The following is a 7,117-nucleotide window of genomic DNA, read 5'->3' as shown; positions in this document are numbered from 1 at the left end:
ACAAATAAATTCGCACAAATCCAAAGTTAGGTAATACAGCTCGTAAAAATATTTTATATTATGCGACGATTAACGTGAGTGATAATTAAACATATTTTTCTACTCATTTTGTAATTGTTATTAGACTCTACTGTAAGTACCTATCGTCCTAACCTACCTTTGATAAAATAAAATATTTTTGTATCTGAGATGAGACAGGTCCAGACAATAGCGTAACCGGAACCTTACAAGACCCCTCCCCAAACTTGGTTTGATGTGCTGAACTTTGCGAAATGTTTTCCACGGTTTTTTTTATCATCATAATGCAACAATTACCTACCACAAAATCATAATAAGTCGACAATTTTCCTTTTATATTCTATAGTTTAATAAACGTAGGTACCTAATAATTTATTTTATACTGCTAGAGGATGGGGGCTTCCGGACCCCCCCCCCCTCCCCCTTCTAATAGGTTTCGTACACAAGGGTTAAAAACCGATCATATACGCATATCATATCCCTGCAAAACAGATCAAAATATAATCGAATTCGTGTAAAATAATAGTTGGCGTGCGGTTGAAACGCCGTATCCACGCACCACCTACCCCACCGACAAAATATCATCGACACCCAAACACAATGTGTCACAAGATTATGAATTATTGCGTGTCGTAATATAATTGCCGGAGGTGTGGTACCCGTGGAAAACACGTCGGGCGGCGGCGGTATACCTATCTCGGGCGGCTGCGAACAGCAGCCAGCAGGACGCACGACGCGACGGCGACGGCGGCGTCCCCAAAGTCTCGGCGGTTCCGCGCGTCGCAATCGCACGTCACGACGTCGCCGCCGCCGCGCCGTACAGGTGAAAACTCAGCTGCTCCGGCGGCGGCGGCGCAGGTATTATTGCTGACGATGCGGGCGCGTCAGGTATAAATATCATTATTACTATTACTATTACTATTACTATTACTATTACTATTATTATTATACGTCGTATCCGCGCGTGTACGGAGCGAGTAGCACGTGACACATACCGCCCTCATCGTCGCCGCCGCCGCGACTACCGGCCGGCTTGTGTCACTGAATTATTATTATTATTATTATTATTATCATTATTATTACCATTGCTGTAGTTGCTGTACAGTAAGTCGTACCGTAGTATCTACGTATAATATTATTATTATTATTATTATTATTATTATTATTATTATTATTGTTATGTTGCGCGGTCGTCCTGGGACCACCACAGAGCGGCGACGGCCGAGCGCCGCTGACAGCCACCGCGCGCGATATTATAATATATTTTTATAGTTTCGTATAAAATACAAGCACGTGTAAAGTATATTCTTTTTTTAAATTTATTAACCATATTTCGCCCCCTTTGCGACAACCGCCATCACTGCCGCCGCCGACCGCGACAGTGTTAATGTGATATGTGTGTGTAGTGTCTTGTACTGTCTATGATTAATGTTCAACGCAGTTCTTAGGGGGGGGGGGGGGATAAGCGGTCGCCTCGAGTTGGAAAAAAAATTAGAAAATCGGTTTTAACAATAATTATTATACAAATATTATTAATGCATCGCATTTATTTAAGAAATAAGTTTCACAGTATAAAGGTACAGTGTTATAACGAATGAATTGCTATGATATAATGTGACGATGATATATAATATTAATGTATGTGTAATAAGTAAATAATAGCCTCGGTTCAGCATGTAGTAAGTACAGTAATATTTTCAGAACACCCTAAAGCTTTTCTGTTCCATTGAACACCACTCGTTGCACCTTCAGTCTTGGTGTCTGGATAAATATAATTTCGTCCGTACCAACCGGTATGACTTTTGTGTTGTAATTCGAACACTGCCAGGACAGCCAGGTACACTTTTGCTGCTTCTTCTGAAGAGGTGGATTATTCTTCTGAATCAATTAATGTATGAATAGTAAAAAAAAGTATATTTTAAAAAACACACTGAAAAATAACATAAAATTTACGTTAAGCTTCATAATTATTTCCGCTAAGGGCTTCACAATTCCTAAAACCGGCACATCAGCACAAAACACTCGTCGGACGGTCGATGGGTATAATTTTTGCTTTCCCTGAAGGCGAAAGGGTCAGACGTTTAGAACGCCCCCCCCCCTCCGGAATATATTATTGTAAAAGTATAACTTTCCGAGATTTCAAGAGGTTTTACTATATATTATAGTATATTTTACTATATTTCACTATTTTATTTTTGTTGAAACTTTTTTACATAGATCCTTTTAAGGACGCTTTTTAGAACTCCAACAATTGATCCCCTATGGCATATAGCATCACTGACACTCAAAATGAACTGAAGACTCCACGGTACGTGTAGTTAATATTAAGCTATATATAGAATATAACTTACAGTCACTGGTCAGTGTCCAGTAATGCATTGGTTATGTTAAATAAATTGGTAAAAAAATATTAGTAAACGTGAAAATAATATATTGGATAAACACTTAGGCGCCGGAAGTACAAAACGCAATCGATGTTAAGTCAACACTGAATTGGTAATCCATTTATATTATTAATAGGTATTTATTACATGATACCTACAACGTAAACCACTTGCATTTTTTCAACCGATGAAAACTTAGACATGATGTCTGATTGTGACAGCTGGTATGCAGATATAATTTGTATGCGTGCACCGTGCACCGTCTACTTTTTATCAACAGTATGCGTGTATACCATTCAAGGTATATATTTGAACTCAAATTTTGCATACCTTCTCATAAAATAATTTAAAATATAATAGTTATACATTTTGTATCAATTAATAATTACTGCCATGTGAAACATAAAATATTACATGCGTAATAAATTAAACGCGTGTACTGTGTATACATATACTTTTTCAATTTTTTGAATTACTGGAAACATTTTATCCAACGAATTCAATAATAGTCATTCATCTAATTATCTTTGCTTTCCCATAAGTCCCATGTGTAATTGTCAACGCCCTAATTGCAGTGCCAAATATACCTATAATGTTGTCCTGCTCCCGTGCAAGTGCTGTACGTCCTGCATTAATAATAAATTAATAATTGCTTATTCGATGGCGATTCAGCATAATTCAAATTGACGTTGATTATATCGAATCAAATTCGCTGTTTGCATCGATGTTAACCCAAACGAAATCCCATGTATATTATATACTTTATTGTTAACATAGAACTTATGTACTACATATTTACACCTAAAATCCGGATTGATAAAACTTGTCAAACATACTAGGGCGTGCAGAAATTAAATATTTTTTAAAAATAAGAATGTGAAATGAAAAAACTACTGACATCGATAAAACAAAACTGCATAGGTTTTATACTCATGAACCATTAATTTTTCTGTTGCAGCCTCACAGCCTCACAACTTTTTTCCTGGTGTCGAGGGGTGCAAAACTGCAAAAGAATCTTTTTTGATCCCCTCAAATAATACCTGCAGGCAATATAACCCCCCGATTTCTATCTATGCGCTGCTATGCATGCGCCGAATGACGTACCTAGTCGTTTACCGCCACACTCTGGACAGTGTGCTGCATAGTTATTTTATTATCACTTAAACAATTACAATACAATACACTTAGTACGGTACCTATATTATAACATATTATACTTAATATTTTCCCCAGGCGCCTCTGAACCTGGGAAGATAAGTTCGATAAGAGGCTTTTTTTGTTTTTGGCATGCGGTTAAAAGGGATGTTTTAGCGATCCTGTGCCTATTGTTTTGTTTTTCAATTGATTAATATGGAAGCCCTTCTGTTCTCACTCATTGTTGGTCACATCAATACATTAATTGTTCATTGTTCTACAAAGCACTTCGACGCCGATTATACGTATACTTGAAACTAAGAACTCTGTTATACATGTTTCGTTGCTAAATAGCAACACGCTCATTATCTCACATTTCCACTTCAGTATCTGAACGATCGTATAGTGTATACAGCAGTATTTAAATGAAAGAGACTTATGGACAAAATAATTGTTCAATAATATTTTCATGTAATAAATAATAATATTCCTATACAGTATGCATAATACATATACGTATTATAGACAACGTATACTCGGTATAGTGTATATAGATATACAATAAATTATGTAGGTACACAATTATCGCGGTTACGCATATTAACGCAATAAAGTTGAGTTTAAGCTCCCATGGACGTTTCTGACGAAACTTGTTTTAGAAGAAATTAGTGCAGATTAAACTGCGTTACTTAATATAGTATATATATGTATAAGTACGAATTGATTACTGCTCGTGTGAAAAACAAATTAAACTTAATGTGTGTTTATCTTTAATTTCTATATGTCATTAAAGAACAAAATGTTTAAGAACTTTCAAAGTTTCCAACTAAACAATAAACTCTCTTAAGAATTGAATTATAGTTAAATGCCGTGTATTGTTAAAGTTAAACAACTGGAGACACAGGGTGCACGAAAAACGAAATATAAGTACCTAGTAGATATTCCGAGTCCAACGGTTTTCAAAATAAATTTAGCTAATCTCCATAAGAGTATACGACAAAAATAGTATGAAATATAATTTTAATAAATATATCTTATAAACAAATCTTTAAATTAAATTATATTTTAGTATCAACCTTCACTTCAATCATTATTCATTATTATAATTTGTTACGCACGCTAGAACTGAGGTGGTTTAATTGGTATATGAAAACTTAACTTCCCAGTACTTTAATCAATGGTGAATCTGAAGCACATTGAAAGGTGGCCAAACTGATATTTTAGATAACAGAACTAAAAATGATTTTTTTTGGGAGGGGGGGGGGATTCAAGACACTCATATTTGTTTACGTTCAAACCATAGTTTTTTTCTACCTTCTTAATAATTTTGGGGGAGTAGTGAGTTCAATGGATAGTGGATAGTGGACCCATTTCCAGTTACATCCTAGGGTAGATATAGATAAGAATAGATTCAAGAATTATAATATTATCTAGGTAATATTATCTTTTACTAATAACCACTAACGTGGGTCAGTGAAAAAAAACAAATAAAGTGCGCTGACCTACTTGTTAACAACTATTACAATTTATAATCCTGGGCAAGTTAATTTAAGTTGAGATAAAACATTTTTAAAAGTTTAAAGTTAATAGTTATCCTAATTTTTTTAACTCAGTTAAGTTAAAAGTTGTATGAAAACTTACCATAAAACTTAGTTGAGTTAATTATTATTTTATTTTTAGTACATAAATAGCCAGTAATATGGTTTAAATTCATAAAAATTAAATGTTCATACAGTATGCATCATCAATAAAAATGTTACTATATTATTTACTATTTAATTATTTATAAATTAACGTAACTTGGATTTGATTAAAAGTAAATCGCTAGTTACTAAGTATATACTAATCAAAATTAGTTAAGTTAAGAATTAAATTTAAAAAAATTAAGTTAAAATTACCTGAACTTGAACTTTTTAGCTCGTTCATTCCCAGGCTTGCTTACAAGTATACAATACCTCACCTTATATTTGATCATACTTGAAATTTCCCAACCGAGAGTCGAGACTGTCGTTATTTCTTTGTGTGATTGAATTGTATTTTTCGTATTTTTATTTTACGTTACATATAACCTATACTATATTATAACTTCAACGCAATACGAATAACAATATAGGTCTATATGGCAAAAATATGATTGATGAGAATTTTTAATTTATTTTAATAAGTTATTACCATTCCGGTCATGTTTGCTCCAGACATGTATACCTATGTTATAAAATATAAATGTTCCGGAGCCTCGAGTTTACATACAAAATAATAAACATCGATCAACGATGACAATAATATTTTTTTTCATTATTTTTTTTTTGTCCGTTATTCGTTACGATATTTTATTTTTGCCTCATGTTTTGGATATTTTATTATATTATTTGCATATGTTACGCATATACATATGCATATATATTATATATATGTATACACGTGCATTGTAGCCCCGCTGCGGACGACTGCTGTGTTAACACTGTAGTTAAAGTATTAAACTAACGGCACGCGTAATTTTCTTCAAAAGGTCGTGTTCGAAATTACTATTCTTGTCGGGGCAGAGACGCAGCGCGCCTGTCTTGTGTATTATAATAATAATAATATTATTATGATGTCATAATAGCATTACGACGCACATAAACGTCGTATATATTATTTTTAATCGGTATTCGTAAAATAATATTATATTATTATATTATACTATACTATGGGTAGATCACGAGTGTGTTTCGTATATTGTAAAAACACAGGTATGCGCGCGCGCGGCATTGTATTAATTTCTTTTATGCGTTTCGATGCATTCATTTTCATATTATAACCCGTTTAACGTGTCGTCCGCGTGAAAGGACCGCAAAAACCATAATTCAAAACGCTACCCTCGTGCGTGTGTGTGTGTGTGTCTCTGTGAATGTGTGTGTGTCTACTTTTTAACCCTTGTTATATTGAAATTTTATTAGCCCGTCGGTCGGGATTTATAAATCGGTTTTACTCTTCAAAATAATCCCCTCCGCGAGCTGTACATAATACACCGAGGAGAGCGTGCGAAACCAACAACATAGACATCGATTTTGTATTGTATCGTCTACCGATATTTCGTTTATTAGGGAACTAATCAGAAGCCCGCACGCATTTAACAAAAACGATAAAAACACCTTTTGTAAAAAAAAAAATTAAACATATATATACAAATATTATATAATAATATGTTTTGTAATCATTGAGCATTCATCGACGCCGGGCACGCGACAACCACTACAACAACGATTTTCGTTGCCGCGTAATAGTCTATCATTATTGTTAATATTTTATTTAACTATTATTATATTGATATAAAATTGTTTGCAATGTCACATTACGCCCGGAAACGTATTATCCGGATTAAATTTTACCAACCCTTTACCGGTAGTTGTCACCACAATAATATACGAGTGGTTTTTAATAGATCCAAAATTACAACACTCGTGGAGAAATATAGGTACCTACCTAATGCATATAAGTATTAAATTGAAAAATACTTAAATGTACCCCTTTCCCTCTTCAAACCTCTGCCCTTTATGTGTTACGCAAATTATTTTATTTTATTTTATTCAAAAATAAAT

This window comes from Myzus persicae, unplaced genomic scaffold (genome assembly GCF_001856785.1).
Source record: "Myzus persicae strain clone G006 unplaced genomic scaffold, MPER_G0061.0, whole genome shotgun sequence".
Classification (NCBI taxonomy): domain Eukaryota; kingdom Metazoa; phylum Arthropoda; class Insecta; order Hemiptera; family Aphididae; genus Myzus; species Myzus persicae.
This window is presented reverse-complemented; position numbering follows the sequence as displayed.